Source organism: Pelophylax lessonae (genome assembly GCF_965119305.1).
Source record: "Pelophylax lessonae genome assembly, chromosome: 3".
NCBI lineage: Eukaryota > Metazoa > Chordata > Amphibia > Anura > Ranidae > Pelophylax > Pelophylax lessonae.
In genome coordinates this window covers 58,750,514-58,776,153 of record NC_138770.1, presented here as the reverse complement: position 1 = coordinate 58,776,153, position 25,640 = coordinate 58,750,514, and the positions used below count along the sequence as shown (strand labels likewise).

Sequence of the window (25,640 nt, the reverse complement as noted above, 5' to 3'; positions counted from 1 at the left end):
AATTTCGTTTGGGTACGGCGTCGCACGACCGCGCAATTGTCAGTTAAAGTCGCACAGCGCTGAATCACAAAAAGTGGCCTGGACGTAAGACAGCAAAATGCTCTGGTGGTAAAGTGGATAATGTACAAAAACATCCCAAAAAAATGGACATACAACATTTGCGGCCATTCAGCACACCACAACGCATGCGCGATGGAGCTGCATTGCCTTACTGAATTGCTAAAGCACTTAATGCGTGCTAAAGTTACTGCAAAGCAGCCAAAAAGTGCGTTTTCGGTTATTAAAAATGGTAGCAAAGTAACATATTTAGGAAATCTGACAGCTTGTTTATAATAAATGATCACATTGTATCTTTAAGGCCCCTTTCACATCTGTCCGTTCCGTTTTCTGCTCAGTGGGGATCGATCCGCCGATCCCCGCTGAGCAGGCGGATGGCAGCTCCGTCTCCGGTCACTGTGCTGAGACGGAGCTGTCAGATCCCCGCTGTCCTCTATGGGGGAATCGTATGAGAACGGACCGCCTGTCCGTTCTCATCCATTCCCATCCGTTCCGCCAGACAGTTGGAAAATAGGGTTTCCACTCGTCCGGATTTGACGGACAGGATCGGATTGGATGTCAGTGGACATCCAATGCATGGGGCATCCGTTCAGATTCGCCTGGAAAACTGACAGGCGGCTCTGAACGGTCCGCTTGTGTGAAAGGGGTCTTATTCTTTAAAACAAACAAACAAAAAAAAAAGATGTTACAGATATCATTTTATATCAGTCACCTCTGTTCTGTCCCTTCCCATCCCAGCCTGTACAAGCATGCCTGATTTAAAATTTCAGCTGGTGAGCAAGGGATGATAGGAATTTTGTATACAGGAGTATTAGTGCCAGTTCACACTTCAGCGATGTCAGACATCGCATTTAATTTGCACCGCACTGCTCTGCAAATCACGTGCAATGTCTGTGCGATGTGAATTCAGCCATACAGATTGTATAGCTGAATTCGCATCGCATTCGGATCAGAATTGTTTGGTCCACACCAGAATCAGTTCGCATGGGTGTTCGCACCTATGTGATCCGATTCATATCCGAATTGACAGTTTGTACTGCAATATGCAAACTACTGTAATCTGGGGGTGTCGCTAACTTTGTATCTACACCCCTAGCAGTTCCCATATGGCAGTGTGAACTCTCTGCGAGTCGGAACCCGCAGTGGATTCGTAAGGTTCTGGCATCGCTCCAATGTGAACCGGCACTCACAGATGATCGCACATACAGTAGAACGTTTAAAAAGAAGATAGGTTTTCAATGAATATATGAATGGAAAAGTAGTTCTTTGGTTGTTTGCAGTTTGCAATCTCGGGATGTTCCAATTTCACGCTTTGGGTTTGGAATTTGTGATGTGACAAACATAGATTATGAGACCCCCCCCCCCCCCTTTTGCTATTTGGATGTAGTGAGTATCCTAGAAAATAGAAACATAGAAGATTGACAGCAGCACCAAGTGATCCATGGAGTTTTCCCATTTATTTATTTATTTTAGTTTTTCATTGTTATTTTATTTTTCTTTCTTGATTGTTTTATCTGTATTGTTGACCGACTCGCTCCCTCTGTCGGAAGTCTGTTCCAAGCATCAACTACGCATTCAGTAAAATAATACTTTCTAAGGTTAGTGTTCAACTTTCCTATTGCTACTTTGAGGTAATGCCTCCATGTTATTGATCTTAGATGAATTTTGAACATTCTGCCCTCCTGAACCTCATTTGCCGCCTTTTATGTATTCAGAGGTTTTGATCACGTCCCCCCCTTTTCCTCCTGACTGTGTATGAGGTTCCTGAAGTTTCTCTGGATTTGTTTTATCTCTCAGACCCTTCACCATTTTTGTTGGACCATCTCTGGACTATCTTCTCAATATCTGATATATGATATCTCCAGGACTGGACACAATATTCTAAATGAGGTCTAACCAACCATATAGAGGAATCAGGACCTCCTTCCTCCTGCTGGTGACCCCTCTAGTGATATATAGATCTAAATAGGGGAATCAGGACCTCCTTCCTCCTGCTGGTGACCCCTCTGATGATATAAAGATCTATTTAGAGGAATCAGGACCTCCTTCCTCTCGCTAGTGATCCCTCTACCGATTTAAAGATCTATATAGGGGAATCAGGACCACCTTCATCCTTCTGGTAACCCCTCTAGTGATATAAAGATCTATATAGGGGAATCAGGACCCCCTTCCTCCTGCTGATAACCTCTCTGGTGATATAAAGATCTATTTAGAGGAATCCGGATCACCTTCATCCTGCTGCTGATCTCTCTAGTGATATAAAGATCTATAAAGAGGAATCAGGACCTCCTTCCTCCTGCTGGTGATCCCTCTAGTGATATAAAGATCTATATAGAGGAATCAGGACCACCTTCATCCTGCTGGTGATCCCTCTAGTAATATAAAGATCTATATAGAGGAATCAGGACCACCTTAATCCTGCTGGTGACCCCTCTAGTAATATAAAGATCTATGTAGAGGAATTGGGGCTTTCTTCCTCCTGCTGGTGACCCCTCTACTAATAACTAAAGATCTAGATAGAGGAATCTGGACCTCCTTCCTCCTGCTGGTGATCCCTCTAGTGATATAAAGATCTATATAGAGGAATCAGGACCTCCCTCCTCCTGCTGGTGATCCCTCTAGTAATATAAAAATCTATATAGAGGAATCAGGACCACCTTTCATCAGCTGGTAACCCCTCTAGTGATATAAAGATCTATATAGAGGAATCAGGACCTCCTTCCCCTGCTGGTGACACCTCTAGTGATATAAAGATCTATATAGAGGAATCAGGACTTCCTTCCTCCTGCTGGTGATCCAGGACCCGCTCTTTGCTCATTTTGTACTCATCTGAAATAATCGCCCCCTAATTTTTTTCTCTATAGTTCTGGGCAACAGTGTATCCCCAATGTTGTATCTGAGGATTATTATTTTTCCTACGTGCATTTTTTTGCATTTAGAAACGCCAAATTGTAGTTTCCACTACTTAAGACCAAACTCCCAGCAATGCCAAATCATATTCCATGGTACAAATAGCTCCAGGAATATAAACCCAGTCTCACATCTTCATGTCATCAGCAAAAGTATCCAGCAAAAATATTCCTGTACGTTATAGAGGTATATTTCACCAAAGGACGTACTTTATATTTCCTGTAGTTCCACGTGTAAAATCTGTCCAGGCAACAGCCATAAGCTCAGCGAGATAGAATTGCATTGCAGCATATTGATTGTATCAATAATCCAACCGTTTATGTATCAATAATCCAACCGTTTACTTTACTTAAAGGGTCAGTCTATCTAAAACAGATATGGTTTGTTTGGTGGATGTGTTTCTTTTATCTCTCAGAAACTCCAGCAGTTAAGACTTCCCGTCTCTAATGCCTGCTGTGCTGATTACAAGGGGTCTGCTTTATCTGTCAAATGTATCATTCATTTTAAATTTTGGAGGCTGCAAAGTGAGACTACCTAGGGTCACCCCAGTAGTTAGAGGAGTGAGACTCCATGGGGAAGTTGTGAAATTTAGGGGTGGAACAAGTGATAGTATTTTTCAGATCAGGAACATTAGTGGAAAGGATTCCTTTTGCAAGAGAAGTGAACGTGCTAAGGGATTCCAGGAAGGGTTAGTGTTGGGTTACAGGGAGGGTTAGTGTTAGGGTTACAGGGAGGGTTAGTGTTAGGGTTACAGGGAGGGTTAGTGTTAGGGCTACAGGGAGGGTTAGTGTTAGGGTTACAGGGAGGGTTAGTGTTAGGGGTGCAGGGAGGGTTAGTGTTAGGGGTGCAGGGAAGGTTAGTGTTAGGGTTACAAGGAGGGTTAGTGTTAGGGTTACAGAGAGGGTTAGTGTTAGGGTTACAGGGAGGGTTAGTGTTAGGGGTGCAGGGAGGGTTAGTGTTAGGGTTACAGGGAGAGTTAGTGTTAGGGTTACAAGGAGGGTTAGTGTTGGGTTACAGGGGGGTTAGTGTTAGGGTTACAGGGAGGGTTAGTGTTAGGGTTACAGGGAGTGTTAGTGTTAGGGGTGCAGGGAAGGTTAGTCTTGGGTTACAGGGAGTGTTAGTGTTAGGGTTACAGGGAGGGTTAGTGTTAGGGTTACAGGGAGGGTTAGTGTTAGGGTTACATGGAGCGTTAGTGTTAGGGGTACAGGGAGCGTTAGTGTTAGGGTTACAGAGAGGGTTAGTGTTAGGGTTACAGGGAGGGTTAGTGTTAGGGTTACAGGGAGCGTTAGTGTTAGGGTTAAAGAGAGGTTTAGTGTTAGGGTTACAGGGAGGGTTAGTGTTAGGGTTACAAGGAGGGTTAGTGTTAGGGTTACAGAGAGGGTTAGTGTTAAGGGTTACAGAGAGGGTTAGTGTTAGGGTTACAGGGAGCGTTAGTGTTAGGGTAACAGGGAGGGTTAGTGTTAGGGTTACAGAGAGGGTTAGTGTTAGGGTTACAGAGAGGGTTAGTGTTAGAATTACAGGGAGCGTTAGTGTTAGGGGTACAGGGAGGGTTAGTGTTAGAGTTACAGGGAGGGTTAGTGTTAGGGTTACAGGGAGCGTTAGTGTTAGGGGTACAGGGAAGGTTAGTGTTAGGGTTACAGGGAGCGTTAGTGTTAGGGGTACAGGGATGTTTAGTGTTAGGGTTACAGGGAGCATTAGTGTTAGGGGTACAGGGAGGGTTAGTGTTAGGGTTACAGGGAGGGTTAGTGTTGGGGATACAGGGAGGAGGGTTAGTGTTGGGGTTACAGGGAGGGTTAGTGTTAGGGTTACAGGGAAGGTTAGTGTTATAGTCACAGGGAGGGTTTGTGTTAGGGTTACAAGGAGGGTTAGTGTGAACATTAATACAAAGGTTAGTGTTAAGACTAATGTGAACATTAATGGGAAGGGTAGTGTTAGTGTTGGGGATACAGGAAAGTTTAAAGTAATAATAAAGTCTAATTTTTATTTTTTTAAATAGCAGACATGTTATAATTACCTCCTCTGTGCAGTTGGTTTTGCACAGAGCAGCCCTCCTCTTCTCGGGTCCCTCATTGCTACTGCTGGCCCCTCCATCCTATTGAGTGCCCCCACAGCAAGCAGCTTTCTATGGGGACACCCGAGCCGAGCTGCAGCTCTGTGTGTCCATTCAGATATGGAACTGCCGTTCAGCCCTGCACCCTCTCTCTCCTGATTGGCTCACTGACTTTGATTGACAGCCGCGGGAGCCAATGGCGCCACGGCTGTTACATAGTTACATAGTTTGTGAGGTTGAAAAAAGACATCAGTCCATCCAGTTCAACCTATGATGTGTGTGTGTGTTTGCTATTAACTGTACATTGTATACCCCTTTATGTTGTTGTCTTTAAGGCTGTATCTAAGCCAATCAGGAGGGAGAGTCCCAAAACGGCCGAGGGACTCGTGGACATCGCTGGACAGAGAGGGGGCTCAGGTAATTATTAGGGTGTGCTGGGGGGGCTGCTACACACAGAGTGTTAGAGTTACAGGGAAGGCTATTGTTGGGTTACAGGGAGGTTTAGCTTTGGTTTATGTGGAAGGTTAGTATTGGGTTACTGGAAGGGTTAGGTTTGGGTTATGGGGAGGGTTAGTGTTGGGTGACGGGGAGGGTTAGTGTTGGGTTACGTGGAGGGTTAGTGTTGATTTAAAGGGGGGGTTAGTGTTGGGTTATGAGAGGGTTAGTGTTGGGTTACGGGGAGAGTTATTGTTGGGTTTTGGGGAGGGTTAGTGTTGGGTTACGGGGAGGGTTAGTGTTCGGTTATGGGGAGGGTTAGTGTTGGGTTATGGGGAGGGTTAGTATTGGGGTAAGAGGAGGGTTAGTGTTGGGCTACGGGCAGGGTTAGTGTTGGGTTATGGGGAGGGATAGTGTTGGGTTACGGGGAGGGATAATGTTCGGTTACAGTCAGGGTTAGTGTTGGGTTACGGGGAGGGATAGTGTTGGGCTATGGGGAGGGATAGTGTTGGGTTACGGGGAGGGATTATGTTGGGCTATGGGGAGGGATAGTGTTGGGCTATGGGGAGGGATAGTGTTGGGCTATGGGGAGGGATAGTGTTGGGTTACGGGGAGGGATAGTGTTGGGTTACAGGGAGAGTTAGTGTTGAGTTACGGGGAGGATTAGTGTTGGGTTACGGGGAGGATTCATGTTGGGTTATTGGAAGGGTTAGTGTTGGGTTACGGGGAGGGATAGTGTTGGGTTACGGGGAGGGATAATGTTCGGTTACAGGCAGGGTTAGTGTTGAGTTACAGGCAGGGTTAGTGTTCAGTTATGGGGAGGGTTAGTGTTGGGTTACGGGCAGGGTTAGTGTTGGGTTACGGGGAAGGATAGTGTTGGATTACGAGGAGGGATAGTGTTGGGTTACGGGGAGAGTTAGTGTTGGGTTACGGGGAGAGTTAGTGTTGGGTTACGGGGAGGATTAGTGTTGGGTTATGGGGAGGATTAGTGTTGGTTTACTGGCAGGGTTAGTGTTGGGTTACGGGGAGGGATAGTGTTGGGTTACTGGCAGGCTAAGTGTTGGGTTACGGGGAGGGATAGTGTTGGGTTACAGGGAGGATTAGTGTTGGGTTACTGGCAGGGTTAGTGTTGGGTTACGGGGAGGGATAGTGTTGGGTTACAGGGAGGGATAGTGTTGGGTTACGGGGAGAGTTAGTGTTGGGTTACAGGGAAGATTAGTGTTGGGATACTGGCAGGGTTAGTGTTGGGTTACAGGGAGGAATAGTGTTGGGTTACGGGGAGAGTTAGTGTTGGGTTACGGGGAGAGTTAGTGTTGGGTTACAGGGAGGATTAGTGTTGGGTTACTGGCAGGGTTAGTGTTGGGTTACCGGGAAGGTTAGTGTTAGCTGAAATCTGAGTTTTGATTGGCATAACCGTCTAGCATGTTGAATCATTTTCTTGACAGGCACTGATTCATGGGCTACTATGTTTCCTGCTGTAGTGAAAATCACTGTGATTATGTGAAATGCTGCAAATGGAGCATCTGCAATCTTAAAGGGACACTAACACATTTGTTTTCAAGCTGTCTGTCATCATGTAAATTATAGGGCATTTGTCATCATGAATCATGAATGCTGCGGTAATAGCAATTTCACATTGATGGATATTTTCTGTAGTATTGATTTGGATGCACTGAGTGTGACAGTCCTGCGCCTTTCAACAAACGCCAAGGTTTATGAGTTCTCGCTCTGTACTCTTGTGTCGATTGGCTCAGACTGACAAGATTATAGGCAGTAATGTCGTGTAATCAGGGAGCATACTACAATAATTGGCAGGGAAAAGTGACTTCTCATTGACAGTAAAGAAAACCAAATACAAAGAAGCTGAGTTATAGAAGACCACATCTATTCTGAGCTTATGATATTTTTTCCATTCTGTTTTTATCATTTAACTTATTTTAGACTTAGTGACATCATTGCTGGGTCTATGTGCTTCTCTATGCAATGCAGATGGATCATTGTTGGTGAAAGGGGCTGGCAGGGTGCTGTATATAGCTTCCTGAAAACATCACAGCACCCTGCTTCAGTACCCCCATCAAGAGTCCTCAGCCAGTGGGCTGACTCTATGCAAACCTCAAAATGCCTTGATGGATGGTTGTCAGGTTCAGAGGAGTTTATGTTCCAAGACAGGCTGTGTTTGCATGCAGACCTCTCTAGGTATGGCCCACAAGTGATGCTGAGCCTCCATGATTGAAAGGACCGAAATCCATTAATGAAAGGGGTGGTCGAGGGACAGCCTTGGTAGGGAACTGCTAGATGATACTGGATATCCTCCAGCCAGGTGGACTCAGGGCTGGATTAACATAGGGGCTATTGGAGCTGCAGCTCCAGGACCCTACCTTCATATAGGCCCAGCAGGGGCTGACTGACCATTTGGGCAATGCCACTGCCCTACTATCATCCCCCATGCCCTACTGACGCCATCCGCTGCCAACCCCCCAACATCCCTGCCCCTTTTTTTTAAATATATAAAAAATGAAATTGTAAAAAATACAAAATTTAAATTGTAAAAAAAAATGTAAACAACAAAAATAAAAATAGTATTGATACCATCCCCTGCCCCTTACATTGGTGGTCAGTGGGAAGAATGTCCCTTACATTGGTGATCAGTAGGAAGTGGGAAGAATGTCCCTTGCATTGGTAGTCAGTGGGAAGAATGCTCCTTACATTGGTGATCAGTGGGAAGAATGCTCCTTACATTGATGATCAGTGGGAAGAATGCTCCTTACATTGATGATCAGTGGGAGGAATGCTCCTTACATTGGCGATCAGTGGGAAGAATGTCCCTTACATTGGTGGTCAGTGGGAAGAATGCTCCTTACATTGGTGGTCAGTGGGAAGAATGCTCCTTACATTGGTGATCAGTGGGAAGAATGTCCCTTACATTGGTGGTCAGTGGGAAGAATGCTCCTTACATTGGTGGTCAGTGGGAAGAATGCTCCTTACATTGGTAATCAGTGGGAAGAATGTCCCTTACATTGGTAGTCAGTGGGAAGAATGCTCCTTACATTAATGATCAGTGGGAAGTATGTCCCTTACATTGGTGATCAGTGGGAAGAATGTCCCTTACATTGGTGATCAGTGGGAAAAATGTTCCTTACATTGGTGGTCAGTGGGAAGAATGTCCCTTACATTGGTGGTCAGTGGGAAGAATGTTCCTTACATTGGTGGTCAGTGGGAAGAATGTTCCTTACATTGGTGATCAGTGAGAAGAATGCCCCTTACATTGGTGATCAGTGGGAAGAATGTTCCTTACATTGGTGATCAGTGAGAAGAATGTTCCTTACATTGGTGGTCAGTGGGAAGAATGCTCCTTACATTGGTAATCAGTGGGAAGAATGTCCCTTACATTGGTAGTCAGTGGGAAGAATGCTCCTTACATTAATGATCAGTGGGAAGTATGTCCCTTACATTGGTGATCAGTGGGAAAAATGTTCCTTACATTGGTGGTCAGTGGGAAGAATGTCCCTTACATTGGTGGTCAGTGGGAAGAATGTTCCTTACATTGGTGGTCAGTGGGAAGAATGCTCCTTACATTGGTGATCAGTGAGAAGAATGCCCCTTACATTGGTGATCAGTGGGAAGAATGTTCCTTACATTGGTGATCAGTGAGAAGAATGTTCCTTACATTGGTGGTCAGTGAGAAGAATGTCCCTTACATTGGTGATCAGTGGGAAGAATGTCCCTTGCATTAGTGATCAGTGGGAAGAATGTTCCTTACATTGGTGGTCAGTGGGAAGAATGTTCCTTACATTGGTGGTCAGTGGGAAGAATGCTCCTTACATTGGTGATCAGTGGGAAGAATGCTCCTTACATTGGTGGTCAGTGGGAAGAATGCTCCTTACATTGGTGATCAGTGGGAAGAATGCTCCTTACATTGGTGGTCAGTTGGGAGAATGTTCCATACATTGGTGGTCAGTGGGAGCAGTGGCGGCTGGTGCTCCATCGGTCGGGGGGGGGGTTAAGACGGACCTGGCCACAGACCTTCCCCCTCCCCCCCCGTCACTCCAGAGTCCAGTCCACACCTTATCCCCCCCCCCCCCCGGGCGCCAGTTCACTTACCTTGTTCCTCCAGACTGACAGGTGGCGATGGCTTCCCTCTCAGTCTCCTCCATGTCCCCTTTTGGCGGCCGTCTCCTTCCTCCTCCTCTGCCAAAAGGATGCCTTCTCCTTTGGCCAATTGGGAAACAGGTCTCAGAACCAGCTTCCTGATTGGCCGGGTGGAGAATCAGTGTGGCAATAGCAAATATTAATTCGCTATTGTCACACAACTGGGTGGGCTCAGGGCACAGTGCTCTGCGCCACGAGCCCAACCTTTCTTGAAGCCTATTAGAGCCTCTGACTCTAATCAGGTGCTTAAAAAAAAAAAAACCCTTATTGGAATCCATGCATCTGGCTTCCTGCATGTAGATTAGGGGGCTGGATGGGGGGGGGGGGGGCGGCGCCCCTGTGCCCCTAATTGACCGGCCGCCTCTGAGTGGGAGGAATGTCCATCTAGTCTTGAGATTTATGTAACTGAGGTGGACAGCACAGCCAGCCTTGTGACCTAATATTTCTCTGCTGTAGTTAGGTAATACAACTATGTTACCTTTCTACCCCCAGCTTGTGATTAGACAATAAAAGAGCAGCAACAGGCAGATGAAGTTATCTCTCTGCTCTCCTTCTCAGTACATTTACATAGAGGCCTCTCCTCTCTCTTCTCCCTGATTGAGTGTTGCTCAAAGGAGGATTACAAAGGCCTTACATAAAAGTGTTACTAGACCCAGGAGCCTGCAGTCACTATATCTGCTCTCCCACGGTGCACAGACCATGGAAATGCTTTTAGTAAATTGCTAAATACCTTTTCTCTTCAGCAGCATATAGCAGCCTTGTAACTTCTTCTGGCCGTCCACTGGTTAAAGCTTGTAGGAGGAGTTTTCTTTCTCCTTTGACTGTCCTATGAGGCTGCATGACCCCGACCCTCTGTCTGGACAGTGCTGATTGGCCCTGCGCTGATCACATGCACCCTCCCGAAAAACAAAACCAAAAACACTCTCTAGCAATACACAACAAACTGAGCATGTGCAGAGTGCCCCCCAAGGCTCTGTCCTAACAGCAGATTAGACTGGGGACAGTAAAAGATGGGGAGGATCAGAGAAGACAGGATCAAACAGCCTTCTTACACAATGCAGAGGATTAACCCCTTAGGTTCCACACTGAGTATAACAAGCATGCTTCCCTGCACATACAGACTGATTTTACTGTTGTGGGTTTAGTAACACTTTAACCGGTTCCCGACCGCCTGCCGCAGTTTCACTGCGGCAGGCTGGCTCTCCTGTGTGAACTGACGTACCTCTACGTCAGTTGCGCACAGGGAGCTGGGGGGCGAGCGCGCCCACACTAGGCAGCCGGAATGCCGATCCACGGGGCCGGCGGCCGCGATCGCTCCCCGCTGAGAGAGAAGAACAGTCGGCTGCTTCTATATAGGATCACATGTCTTTATGGTCATTTCAGATGTCCCTCCCACATACAGTTAGAATACACCCCCTAGGCTCACACTTAACCCTTTGATCACCCCTAGGTTAACCCCTTCCCTGCCAGTGTCATTAGTACAGTAACAGTGGATATTTTTAGCACTGATTACTGTAGTAATGTCACTGGTCAACCCAAAAAGTGTCCAAAATATCAGTCATGGGTCCGATCAGTCCCTCTAAAAATCGCTGATCACCGCCATTACTAGTAAAAAAAAAAATGACATAACTCTTTCCCGTAATTTGTAGACGCGATAAATTTTGCGCAAACCAACCAAAACACGCTTATTGCGATTTTTTTTTTTACCAAAAATATGTAGCAGAATACAAATTGGCCTAAAAAGATGAAAAATTTTGATTTTTAATTTTTTTTTTTTTTGTGGGAAAAAAACAATCCAATATAACATTAGCAGAAAGAAAAAAATATTTTTTTTTTTCCCCAGAATTGAATGAGGACATTTGTACAATGTTAAAAAGTGAGTTTTGCATTTGCTAATAAAAGCTGTTTAAAGCAAAAAAAAAAAAGAAAAAAAAAAACAAATGACATAACTCTTTGCCCTAGTTTGTAGACGCGATAAATTTTGCGCAAACCAATCAAAACACGCTTATTGCGATTTTTATTTTACCAAAAATATGTAGCAGAATACAGATTTGCCTAAAAAGATGAAAAATTTTGATTTAAATTTTTTTTTTTTCTTGGGAATATAACATTCCAATATAACATTAGCAGAAAGTAAAAAATATACCGTATATACTCGAGTATAAGCCGACCCGAATATAAGCCGAGACCCCTACTTTTGCCACAAAAAAGTGGGAAAACTTATTGACTCGAGTATAAGCCTAGGGTGGGAAATGCTGCAGCTACTGGACCCAACTGGACCACCACGAGACACAAAACAGGGGCTGCGTGCATGGTACAGGAGATGGCGCAGGTCATAGTACAGGCATTGCACAGGTCATGGTAAGGGCATGGCACAGGTCAGGGCACAGGTGATGGTACAGGCATGGCACAGGTGAAGGTATAGGCATGGCACAGGTCATGGTACATGCATGTTACAGGTCATGGTACAGGCATGGCACAGGTCACAGTACAGGCATGGCACAGGTCATGGTACAGGCCTTGGCACAGGTGATGGTATAGGCATAGTACAGGTGATGGTATAGGCATGGCACAGTAAGTACAGGCATGGCACAGTATGTACAGGCATGGCACAGTATGTATAGGCATGGCACAGTAGGTATAGGCATGGCACAGTAATTACAGGCATGGCACAGTATGTACAGGCATGGCACAGTATGTATAGGCATGGCACAGTAATTACAGGCATGGCACAGTATGTACAGGCATGGCACAGTATGTATAGGCATGGCACAGTAATTACAGGCATGGCACAGTATGTACAGGCATGGCACAGTATGTATAGGCATGGCACAGTAATTACAGGCATGGCACAGTATGTACAGGCATGGCACAGTAGGTATAGGCATGGCACAGTAATTACAGGCATGGCACAGTATGTACAGGCATGGCACAGTATGTATAGGCATGGCACAGTAATTACAGGCATGGCACAGTATGTACAGGCATGGCACAGTAGGTATAGGCATGGCACAGTAATTACAGGCATGGCACAGTATGTACAGGCATGGCACAGTATGTATAGGCATGGCACAGTAATTACAGGCATGGCACAGTATGTACAGGCATGGCACAGTATGTATAGGCATGGCACAGTAGGTATAGGCATGGCACAGTAATTACAGGCATGGCACAGGAGATGCAGTGCTGCGGGCATGGTACAGGAGAATGTCCTGTACCATGCCCGCAGCACTGCATGAGGAAATACAGGGGCTGCGGAGGCATCTCACTTACCTGTCGGTGAGGCGCCGTCTTCGATTTAAAAATCGCGCCACCCGGCGCCGCCATACGTCACCGCAAATGCGCCACCGCAAATGCGCCACCGATGCTCGGGAAAAGCCGAACACGTTTGGCTATTTCCGGGCATGCGGCACATGCGCAGTGACACGTCGGCGCCGAGCGGCGCCATTTTTAAAAAGACACTCCAGTCAGTGACTCGAGTATAAGCCGAGGGGTGCATTTTCAGCATGAAAAAACATGCTGAAAAACTCGGCTTATACTCGAGTATATACGGTAGTTTTTTTTTCCAGAATTGTAATGTCACTGGTCCCCCCAAAAAGTGTAAAAAATGTCAGTTAGGTGTCCGATCTGTCCGCCGCAATGTCGCAGTCCCGCTAAAAATCGCAGATCACCGCCATTACTAGTGAAAAAAAAAATGACATAAATCTTTCCCCTAGTTTGTAGACGCGATAAATTTTGCGCAATCAAAGCACGCCATTTTTTTTTTACCAAAAATATGTATCAGAAGGATGAAAAATTTAGATTTTTGAATTTTTTGGGGGGAATGGTATATAGCAGAAAGTGCATGCAAATTTAAATAACCGCGCTGGAGCAATAATTATGAAAGCGGCAGCTGTAGTGGGAAACACTAGGAGCAAATAAGTAATAGAAAGCTGCGCTGACAATTGATAAAAACAGATGTATGAACAGTATAGAAAATTAAATACAGTCCAAGTCCATAAGAGGGTATCAAAGATCAAATGTAAAGTCCAAGAAAGCCTCCAAAGGACTCCAAGATGCAGTTAGAGAATGGGTAAATCCACCACCAGAGAGCACTCAGTCAGCCGCAGTGAAGCATGCATAAGGGGTATGCGCTTACCAGATGGATACAGGTTTCTAGCATGGGTATATACCAAATAGCCTCAGAGCCAGCTCCAGCGTATGCCACCTCTCCTGCCAAGTGATGCCAGGTATGGAAACAGCACCAGCCACCTCGTCCTCATCAAATAACAAGCAAGCATATGCAAGAGAAGAGTGGGGCCACAATAGTGTAGATGGTCTATACAGTTTATTAAACGAATATAAGCAAATAAACTCACAATGTAACGAGGATAAAAGCGTTCATCAAACAGGATTAAAGCCGCCGCCGCCCGATTTCCGGCCGCATAATAGTGACGTCAGCACGCCTTCCCAGCTTTCTATTACTTATATAGCAGAAAGTGAAAATATTGGGGTTTTTTTTGGGTTTTTTTTTCAGAATCATCGCTCTTTTTTTGTTTATAGCGCAAGAAATAAAAATCGCACAGGTGATCAAATACCACCAAAAGAAAGCTCTGTTTGTGGGAAAAAAGGACGTAAATTTTATTTGTGTACAGCGTTGCACGACCGCGCAATTGTCAGTTAAAGTAACGCAGTGCCGAATCGCAAATAATGGCCTGGTCATTAAGGGGGCAAATCCCTCCGGTCCAGAACTTCTACTTCAATATAAAAATACATTTAGGGGTACTTTTATAAATGTTTGCACCCATGATTCACACACTTTTCAGGGTGAATCCTGGGTGAAAGTCATGTCAGATTTTTTTTTTTTAATACTTGCCCCTATTGGTGTTTTTTTAAATATACCCGGCTTTCAGATTTAAAATAAGATGTATAATCTATAATAATGATAAGGGTGTCCTTCCTTAGAATCAACACCTTTCAATAGACTTAACCAGGGCTTTTTTTCTCAGCGAATAGGTGCAGGAACTCCCCCTTCTAAGTTACTTTGTGTCTCCGCCCTCTACCCACCTCCGAACACTAATCCTTTGTTCCACCCCTTCCAACCTCCGAGCACTGACCCTTGGTTCCACCCCTTCCAACCTCCGAGCACTGACCCTTGGTTCCACCCCTTCCAACCTCCGAGCACTGACCCTTGGTTCCACCCCTTCCAACCTCCGAGCACTGACCCTTGGTTCCACCCCTTCCAACCTCCGAGCACTGACCCTTGGTTCCACCCCTTCCAACCTCCGAGCACTGACCCTTGGTTCCACCCCTTCCAACCTCCGAGCACTGACCCTTGGTTCCACCCCTTCCAACCTCCAAGCACTGACCCATGGTTCCACCCCTTCCAACCTCCAAGCACCGACCCTTGGTTCCACCCCTTCCAACGTCCGAGCACTGACCCTTGGTTCCACCCCCTGCCCAGCTTCCAGTACAGCCCCTTTTATAGAGCCAAGTATAATTTTGTATTGGAATGTATAAGATTAGGCTATGATAATAAGAAAAGCTATAAAATAGATCCCCCATAGCCAGCAGCAATAGACCCCCCCCCCAGCAGCAATAGACCCCCCCCCCAGCAGCAATAAACTCTCATCAGCAAAAAAAGATCTCCCAGCAGCTAGCATCAATAGACTCTCTAGCAGCCAGCAACAGTGGACCCCTCCCTAAACAGTAGATCCCTTCTAGCAACACTTAACCCTCAGTACCAAAAGATCCTCCACCAACAACAATAGAATGCCATGCAAAAATAGATCCCCTCCAGCAACAATAGATCTCCCAGCAGCCAGCATCAGTAGACCGTCCAGCACCCTTTGGAGGTGCCGGAACTGCGTTCCCCCGTGTTCCCGCTGAAAAAAAGCCCTGGACTTAACATTAGAGCTTAGACTAGGGGAGGGAGAAACAGCACAAGGGATCAATCAGTCATGCTGCAGTGCAAGGGACATTCTAAGAGCAGAGTGACAGATTAACTCACTAGCCTGTTGCTTCTTCTTCAAATGTCCAATCACAGGCTGGGGGAGGGACAATACCTGTAGGTGTTACTAAAACGCAGAAGAGAAAAAAATAAACCAGGGCTGTGCTGCGTGGCAGAGCTGTGTAAATCTTGGGACTGGATGGACGGAAATGCAGACGTCTCCCATATATTTATTTAATCTACCGTATGTATTTGGCTGTTTACCAGGAGCTGATCTTTTTTATTCAATTTGTACCCTCTATTTATTTTTTTATTTTTTGGATCGAATTGACGGCATGTAATTGCCTTTCATTTTTAGGAAAGTGATGCAAGCTGTGATCTGTATAAATCTGTGCGGCACTTTTGTTGAGCAATGTAATGCCTTAGTGAAAGACTTTCCAGGTGCTATCGCCGCCGTCCACCTACGGTTCCATCAATCAGAGCCGCTGCGTTTTGTCATACGTTCGCCAATACTAATTCATCTTTACTAACAGCTGGACAGAGAAAGTCCTTTCAGATCTTATTACAGCAGCCTGCCGAGGTGCGAGGACAAAAGAACACTGACAGTTCCATTTACCTCAATAAGATTAAACGCAGAGCGCAGAATTACGTCTTTTTTTTTTCTTTTTCTACCGACACTCATCGCAGATCACTGCTCTGCTGAATAAAAGTCACGTTGATGGAATCTCAGTGGAATCTGATGCACCCTTAAAGGATCGGTGCTCCCTAAACTGGGAATGGAAGAGCACCTCTCTTCTTCTGGGTGGTCCCTGAGCTTAGTCCTTTACACGGGCGGTGCAGTTTAACATATCTGTTTGTGGGGTTTTTATTTTGCAATTTTTTGACTTCTGGCTGTTATTCTACAGCAGGGAAAAGGAGGTCCGGTCACTAAAACTTTCTTCCATCTGAGGTCCGAATCCCTCTTTAATAAAACATAAAAGTAGGCCAATCACATCCACATCTCAAGTAAAATAAAATAGTACCTCGTTACTTCAGGTGTCCCCATCAGAGTACCTCTCAGATCAGTTCCACCCATCAGAGTACCCCCTTACATCAGGTGTCCCCATCAGAGTACCTCTCAGATCAGTTCCACCCATCAGAGTACCCCCTTACATCAGATGTCCCCATCAGAGTACCTCTCAGATCAGATTTACCCATCAGAGTACCCCCTTCCACCAGGTGTCCCCATCAGAGTACCTCTCAGATCAGTGCCACCCATCAGAGTACCCCCCTTACATCAGATGTCCCCATCAGAGTACCTCTCAGATCAGATTTACCCATCAGAGTACCCCCTTCCACCAGGTGTCCCCATCAGAGTACCTCTCAGATCAGTGCCACCCATCAGAGTACCCCCCTTACATCAGATGTCCCCATCAGAGTACCTCTCAGATCAGTGCCACCCATCAGAGTACCCCCTTACATCAGGTGTCCCCATCAGAGTACCTCTCAGATAAGTTCCACCCATCAGAGTACCTCCTTACATCAGGTGTCACCATCAGAGTACCTCTCAGATCAGTTCCACCCATCAGAGTACCCCCCTTACATCAGATGTCCCCATCAGAGTACCTCTCAGATCAGTTCCACCCATCACAGTACCCCCCTTACATCAGGTGTCCCCATCAGAGTACCTCTCAGATCAGTGCCACCCATCAGAGTACCCCCCTTACATCAGATGTCCCCATCAGAGTACCTCTCAGATCAGTGCCACCCATCAGAGTACCCCCTTACATCAGGTGTCCCCATCAGAGTACCTCTCAGATCAGTTCCACCCATCAGAGTACCCCCCTTACATCAGATGTCCCCATCAGAGTACCTCTCAGATAAGTTCCACCCATCAGAGTACCTCCTTACATCAGGTGTCCCCATCAGAGTACCTCTCAGATCAGTTCCACCCATCAGAGTACCCCCCTTACATCAGGTGTCCCCATCAGAGTACCTCTCAGATCAGTTCCACCCATCAGAGGACCTTCATACATCAGGTGTCCCCATCAGAGTACCCCCTTACATTATGTGTCCCGATCAGAGTACCTCCTTACATCAGGTGTCCCCATCAGAGTACCTCTCAGATCAGTTCCCCCCATCAGAGTACCTTCATACATCAGGTGTCCCCATCAGAGTACCTTTCAGATCAGTAACCCCTTACATCAGGTGTCCCCATCAGAGTACCCCTTAGATCAGTGCCACCCATCAGAGTACCCCCTTACATCAGGTGTTTCCATCAGAGTACCTCTCAGATCAGTTCCACCCATCAGAGTACCTCCTTACATCAGGTGTCACCATCAGTGCACCTATCAGATCAGTTCCACCCATCAGAGTACCCCCTTACATCATGTGTTCCTATCAGAGTACCTCCTTTCATCAGGTGTCCCCATCAGAGTACCTCTCAGAACAGTTCCCCCCATCAGAGTACCTTCTTACATCAGGTGTCCCCATCAGAGTACCTTTCAGATCAGTACCCCCTTACATCAGGTGTCACCATCATAGTACCTCTCAGATCAGTTCTACCCTTCAGAATACTTCCCTACATCAGGTGTCCCTATTGGAGTACCTCCTTACATCAGGTGCCCCTATCAGAGTACCTCCTTCCATCAGGTGTCCCTATTGGAGTACCTCCTTACATCAGGTGCCCCTATCAGAGTACCTCCTTCCATCAGGTGTCCCCATCAGAGTACCTTTCAGATCAGTACCCCCTTACATCAGGTGTCCCCATCAGAGTACCTCTCAGATCAGTTCCACCCATCAGAGTACCCCCTTCCATCAGGTGTCCCCATCAGAGTACCTCTCAGATCAGTTTCACCCATCAGAGTACCCCCCTACATCAGGTGTCCCTATCAGAGTACCCCCTTACATAAGGTGCCCCTTATCAGAGTACCTCCTTACATCAGGTGTCCTCATCAGAGTACCTCTCAGATCAGTTCCCCCCATCAGAGTACCCTCTTACATCAGGTGTCACCATCAGAGTACCTTTCAGATCAGTTCCACCCATCAGAGTACCTCCTTACATCAGGTATCCCCATCAGAGTACCTCTCAGATCAGTTCCCCCTATCAGAGAACCCCCTTCCATCAGGTGTCCCCATCAGAGTTCCTCTCAGATCAGTCCCACCCATCAGAGTACCCCCTTACATCAGGTGTTCCCATCAGAGTACCTCTTAGATCAAATCCCCCCAATCAGAGTACCTCCTTCCATCAGGTGTCCCTATTTGAGTACCTCCTTACATCAGGTGCCCCTATCAGAGTACCTCCTTCCATCAGGTGTCCCTATCAAAGTACCTCCTTACATCAGGTGTCCCCATCAGAGTACCTCCTTACATCAGGTGTCCCAATCAGAGTACCTTAGAGCTGTCAGCAGATATAAAGGGCCGCCCAACAAAACGGAAGTGCTAGAACCAATCCCCCTGCAGTGCAGCTGGAAGGAGGAAGAGGAGGAGAAGCCTGCATCGCTGCAGGGGGAGGCAACAGAGGATCGGTGGCTTCAATAAGAAGGCTTCCCCTCTCTCTCCCGCCAGCAGGTGCTGTGGGCACACAGGATTTTTCAGGACGGAGAGCGGAGGAAGGAGCTGTTAAAGATGTAATTTTATGGCCCCTTCCTTTCCTGAATGAACACAGTGAGTGATCGCTACCAATCACCCCTGTGTCCATTCATTGCTGAAGCATAAGAAACTGTGTTTACTATGCTTCAGTTTGTGAACGAGCAGGAGGCCTCAGAGTGCTTCCTATTCATTCATCTGTGCAGCTGAGGCTGTAGAGAAAGGGACTGATAAATCTATGTCCTCAGTCACATTCAGCTGGGGCGGGGCCTGTCAGGTAGGCTGCATGGGGCCCCTTGATTTTTAAAAGTAGTCCTGTTTACAATTGTGTGTGGAAGCACGGCCATTGGATCAGTTCCATGTGACAGCTGACAGTCGACTTGTCAGATTTACACACACTCCCAGTGGCTGCCAATATGAGGGAAGGGGCGGGGATAGTGGTGACAACATTGCCCAAATATGGCCAGAGATGTCACTGCTATTCCCACCACCTTGCCTACGTTGCGGGGATTCCCAGGCAAGTCAGTGGTTCCTATGGATGCAACAGGTGCTTCCTTGGGAACCACTGTTAGGTGGAACTGGTCATTTATAAAAGCTGTAGAAATACTTGTATATATGATGCTTGACTCCCGCCAAACAAGGGGGCATGTGGGCAAAAGTTTAGGCATTGGGACCAACGCCTGAATGTCAAAGTTCAGACCAAACCGGTGACTTATTTCCAGGACTTATTTTCTCAGAGAATAGGTGCAAGTATTGCCCCCTTTCCGAGTCACCCCTGTTTCCACACCCTGACCACCTCTGAGTTCTCTCCCTTGGTTCCACCCCTTTCACCTCCGAGCACCATCCCTTGGTTCCTCCCCCTACCCACCTCCGAGCACCGTCCCTTGGTTCCATCCCCTTCCCACCTCCGAGCACCATCCCTTGGTTCTACCCCCTACCCACCTCTGAGCTCTGTCCCTTGCTTCCCCCTTCTACCCACCTCCGAGCTCCGTCCCTTGGTTCCACCACCCTACCCACCTCTGAGCTCCCTCGCTTGGTTTCACCCCTTCCCACCTCTGAGCTCTGTTCCTTGGTTCCACCCCCTTCCCAACTTCGTGCTCCGTCCCTTGGTTCGACCCCCTACCCACCTCCGAGCTCCACCCCTTGGTTCCACCCCCTACCCACCTCTGAGCTCCGTCCCTTGGTTCCATACCCTACCCACCTCTGAGCTCCATCCCTTGGTTCCTCCCCCTTCCTAACTTCGTGCTCTGTCCCTTGGTTCGACCCCCTACCCACCTCCGAGCTCCACCCCTTGGTTCCACCCCCTACCCACCTCTGAGCTCCGTCCCTTGGTTCCAACCTCTTCCCACCTCTGAGCTCCGTCCCTTGGTTCCACCCCCTTTTCACCCCAGAGCACCATCCCATGGTTCCACCTCTTTCCCACCTCCGAGCACTGTCCCTTAGTTCCACCCCCTTTCCACCTCCGAGCTCCATCCCTTGGTTCCACCCCCTTCCCACCTCCATGCTCCGTCCCTTGGTTCCACCCCCTACCCACCTCTGAGCTCCGTCCCTTGGTTCCAACCTCTTCCCACCTCTGAGCTCCGTCCCTTGGTTCCACCCCCTTTTCACCCCAGAGCACCATCCCATGGTTCCACCTCTTTCCCACCTCCGAGCACTGTCCCTTAGTTCCACCCCCTTCCCACCTCCAACCTCCTCCTCTTGGTTCCACCCCTTACCCACCTCCCAGTATCGCCCCTTTTAGAGACTACAGAACCAAGTATAATTTTTTGATGCTAATTAGTTTGTATGAAATTGTTAATGAAAGGCAGTAAAATAGGTCCCCTGCAGCCAGCAACAATAGACACCCCAGCAACAATAGACCCCCTTAGTCATAATAGATCTACCCAGCCACAATAGATCCTCCAGAAACAATAGACCCCCTCAACAATAATAGATCTCCTCAGTAACAATAGATCCCTCTGATCAACTATAGAATCCCCAGCAACAAAAGATCTACCCCAGCAATATTAGACCCCCCACCAGCAACACTAGATCTCTCAGTAGCCAGCAATAGACTCCCCAGCAGCCAGCAACAATATACCCCTCCCTCAACAGTAGATCCCTCCCTTTAACAACATATTCCCCCAGCAACAATACATTCCCCACCAGCAGCAACAGACCTCCCAGCAACAATAGATTCCCTCAGCAATAATAAATCTCCCCAGCAACAATAGTTCCCTCTGATTAACTATGGATTCCCCAGCAACCTTAGATCCACCCCAGCAATAATAGACCCCCCACCAGCAACACTAGATCGCCCAGTAGCCAGCATTAATAGACTTACCAGCATCCAGCAACAATAGACCCCTTCACAGTAGATCCCTACCATCAACAATATATCCCCCCAGCATCAACAGATTCCCCACCAGCAGCAATAGACCTCCCCAGCAACAATAGATCCCCCAGAAACCAGCATCAATTGACCTCCAGCACCCCTTGGCATTATATACATTTAGTGCTGGAGGTGCCGGAACTGTGTTCCCCCCACATTCCCACTGAAAAAAAGCCCTGCTTATCTCTAGTAGTTTTATATGGTGGTCCTTTCATACATCATGGAGTCTCCATGTGCCAGCCTAAGACTGCCCTTCCACAGGATGTCAACTCTACTGTGCAAATTCACTGCAGAACAAACAGTGTTGTCACCCCGATACAGGAAATAGAAATGTAAAGGATCAACTGGCAGGATCAAAAGGTAATAAAAAGAAGCTTGTGTTAGCATAAGGATGGGGGGACAGCATAAGGTAGCTAGCCTTGGGGGTGAAAAGATTTGAAATCTGGTCCTGGTCCTCAAGAGACTACGTTAAAGAAAGCTTCCCGGCAGGGCCGAGACAATCGGTGGGCGGGGGGGGGGGGGCACTGTGGTATCATGTGAGGTGGGGAAGGAAATTGGGGAGGAGGGATTTGTGTTGAGAAGGGGGATTTGGGGGGAGCAGGGGTAAGAATTGTTCTAGGAGGGCAAATATGGGGAGGTGTGCTAGGAGTGGTTATCTGGGGGGATTTGAGTTGGAAGGTGGTTGGAGGAAGAGGATTTAAGCTAGGAGGGGGGATTTGGGGGGGGGGGGGGTTGTGCTATAAAAGTAATATGGTAGAGAGGAAATATTTTTTTGGGGGAAGGGGGGTGGTGCTAGTGGGGGAGATTGAGGGGTACTTGTGCTGGAAGGGGGGATTTGGAGTGAAGAGAGAGGATTTGTGCCTAGAGGGAAAATTAAAAAAAAATGTTTTGGTGGGGGGATTTGTGCTGGAGGCATATGGAGAGAGAGGGGATTTGAACAGGGGGGAAGGGATGGGGGGAGCAAAGATTTGTGCAGAGAGGGGGAATTTTAGCAGGAGAGCCGATTTGTACTGGGAGGAGGGGGGTTTTGTGGTTAGGGGGTGAGCATGCAGATTAATGCTACATTTTTTTTTTGGAGGAGAGGATTGTCACTGGCACATAATGCTCATACATCTTAGAGGGGGGGGTAAATTTGACAATGACATTGTCCCAAGGTATTTCTGCTAGTAAGAAAGATTGAGGGGTATTTGTGCTGAACGGGGGGGGGGGGGGGGGGTTTGGAGTGAGGATTTGTGCTTGGAGAATTGTTCTAGGAGGGCAAATATGGGAGGTGTGCTAGGAGTGGTGGACTCAGGGGGAATTTGTATTGGGAGGGGTTTGGGGTAGGAGGGGGGATTTGGGAGGTTTGTCCTATAAAAGTAATATGGTAGAGGGGAAATATTTTTATTTTTTTTGGGGGGGGGATTTGTCCTGGGAGCATATGGTAAGAGAGCGAATTTGAGCTGCGGGGGACGGATTGGGGGAAGGAAAGATTTGTGCAGGGAGGGGGAATTGCAGCAGGGGGGCAGATTCCTATGGGGGGGGGTAATTTATGCTTAGGGGGGAGCATGCAGATTAATGCTCGACTTTTTATTTTTTTGGGTGCGGGGGAGTGGATTTTCAATGACACATAACGCTCATACACTTTGGGGGGGGGGCTGGGGGGGCACAATTTGGGATGTTTGCCTGGGGCTCTAGATGACCTTATCAATGCAGACTTGTAAATTTATTGATAGGTTTGCTTTACCATCAAAGAGAGGGTGAAAACCATCCCAGGAGATCTCTCTTCACCAGCCAGAAGATTAGCGTGTAAAATAAAATTGGCCTGTACTGCCGGCCCAGGCGTTCGCATTTCCTCTCAATATACACGCAATAAAATGAATATTGCATCACTGGTTAAACATGACAGTCTGACAGCAAAGTTAATAAACTTTTATAGATTCTCATTATGCTAATGGCAACCAGTTAGCTTATTAATTCTGACATCAGAAAAAGAGACATGCCAGACCGTCTTGCGCTTGTCCTCGATTACCGGCGGCAGCTGCGACATCTGCGTCTGAACATCGAACACGGCTTTGGGGGTTCACAAAAGCAACCTTTCCTGAGAAAAAATATGTAAGGTGCCAGTAATAGTCACATTCTGCTGGACTTCTTCTGTAATGTTGAAGACGTTTTGTAGCTTCTTCGAGTTACGCTCTAAGAAGTGTCAGAAGAATACTCCAGCATATACAGTATCTCACAAAAGTAAGTACACCCTTCACATTTTTGTAAATATTTTATTCTATCTTTTCATGTGACAACACTGAAGAAATGACACTTTGCTACAATGTAAAGTAGTGAGTGTACAGCTTGTATAACAGTGTATATTTGCTGTCCCCTCAAAATACCTCAACACAGCCATTAATGTCTAAACCACTGGCAACAAAAGTGAGTACACCCCTAAGTGGAAATGTCCAAATTGAGCCAAAAGTGTCAATATTTTGTGTGGCCACCATTATTTTCCAGCACTGCCTTAACCCTCTTGGGCATGGAGTTCACCAGAACTTCACAGGTTGCCACTGAAGTCCTCTTCCACTCCTCCACGATGACATCACAGAGCTGGTGGATGTTGGAGACCTTGCGCTCCTCCACCTTCCATTTGAGGATGCCGCACAGATGCTCAATAGGGTTTAGGTCTGGAGACATGCTTGGCCAGTCCATCACCTTTACCCTCAGCTTCTTTAGCAAGGCAGTGGTCATCTTGGAGGTGTGTTTATGGCCGTTATCATGTTTGAATACTGCCCTGCAGCCCAGTCTCTGAAGAGAGGGGATCATGCTCTGCTTCAGTATGTCACAGTACATGTTGGCATTCATGGTTCCCTCAATGAACTGTAGCTCCCCCCAGTTCCGGCAGCACTCATGCAGCCCCAGACCATGACACTCCCACCACCATGCTTGACTGTAGGCAAGACACACTTGTCTTTGTACTCCTCACCTGGTTGCCGTCACACACGCTTGACACCATCTGAACCAAATAAGTTTATCTTGGTCTCATCAGACCACAGGACATGGTTCAAGTCTGCTTGTCTTCAGCAAACTGTTTGCAGGCTTTCTTGAGCATCATCTTTAGAAGAGGCTTCCTTCTGGGATGACAGCCATGCAGACCAATTAGATGCAGTGTGCGGCGTATGGTCTGAGCATTGACAGGCTGACCCCCCACCCCTTCAACCTCTGCAGCAATGCTGGCAGCACTCATACATCTATTTCCCAAAGACAACCTCTGGATATGACGGTGAGCCGTGCGCTCAACTTCTTTGGTCGACCATGGTGAGGCCTGTTCTGAGTGGAACCTGTCCTGTTAAACTGCTTTATGGTCTTGGCCACCATGCTGCAGCTCAGTTTCAGGGTCTTGGAAAACTTCTTAAAGCCTAGGCCATCTTTATATAGGGCAACAATTCTTTTTTTCAGATCCTCAGAGAGTTCTTTGCCATGAGGTGCCATGTTGAACTTCCAGTGACCAGTATGAGAGAGTGAGAGCGATAACACCAAATTTAACACACCTGCTCCCCATTCACACCTGAGACCTTGTAACACTAACGAGTCACATGACACCGGGCAGGGAAAATGGCTAATTGGGCCCAATTTGGACATTTGCACTTAGGGGTGTACTCACTTTTGTTGCCAGCGGTATAGACATGGCTGTGTGTTGAGTTATTTTGAGGGGACAGCTAATTTACACTGTTATACAAGCTGTACACTCACTACTTTACATTGTAGCAAAGTGTCATTTCTTCAGTGTTGTCACATGAAAAGATATTAAATATTAAAATATTTAACAAAATGTGAGGGATGTACTTACTTTTGTTAGATACTGTCTATTTACTAGCCTTTTCCCTAAGCTCTATCCTGAAACATCCTCCACAGCAGCTGGGGGATGGGAGAGGAGAGGAGGTGAAGCCAGCAGAACTGCAGGGTGGGGGGCCAACACAAGGGAAGCCCAAACAGAAGGGGGAATCAGCACTGCACATAGTGATTAGGGTGTGCCCAGGCACACCCGGCACACCCCCTGCGCATTCCTATGGTCCGTGTTGCTTAAGATGTAGGAAAACTGCTGTGCCTTGACCTGTAAAATTTATCCTTCTTATGTTGGGCCCTTTGTTTGTTAACCACTTGCCAACCACCCCATAGCAGATTTACTGCTACAGGGAGGCCGC

The 25,640-nt window shown here is 47.1% G+C and overlaps 1 protein-coding gene and 1 pseudogene across 2 annotated transcripts in view; one reads left to right on the top strand and one right to left on the bottom strand.

Annotated features, from left to right (window-relative positions):
* The window catches only part of LOC309550072, an 11,647-nt pseudogene extending 2,041 nt beyond the window's left edge, over positions 1 to 9,606 (bottom strand). Inside the window, exon 1 of the transcript in view lies at positions 9,554 to 9,606. The product of the transcript in view is annotated as an uncharacterized misc_RNA (transcript). The remainder of the gene's footprint in view (positions 1 to 9,553) is intronic.
* Positions 1 to 25,640, top strand: part of PNOC (prepronociceptin) — a 238,030-nt gene that overhangs the window by 14,884 nt on the left and 197,506 nt on the right. The gene's annotated exons all lie outside the window — the stretch shown is intronic.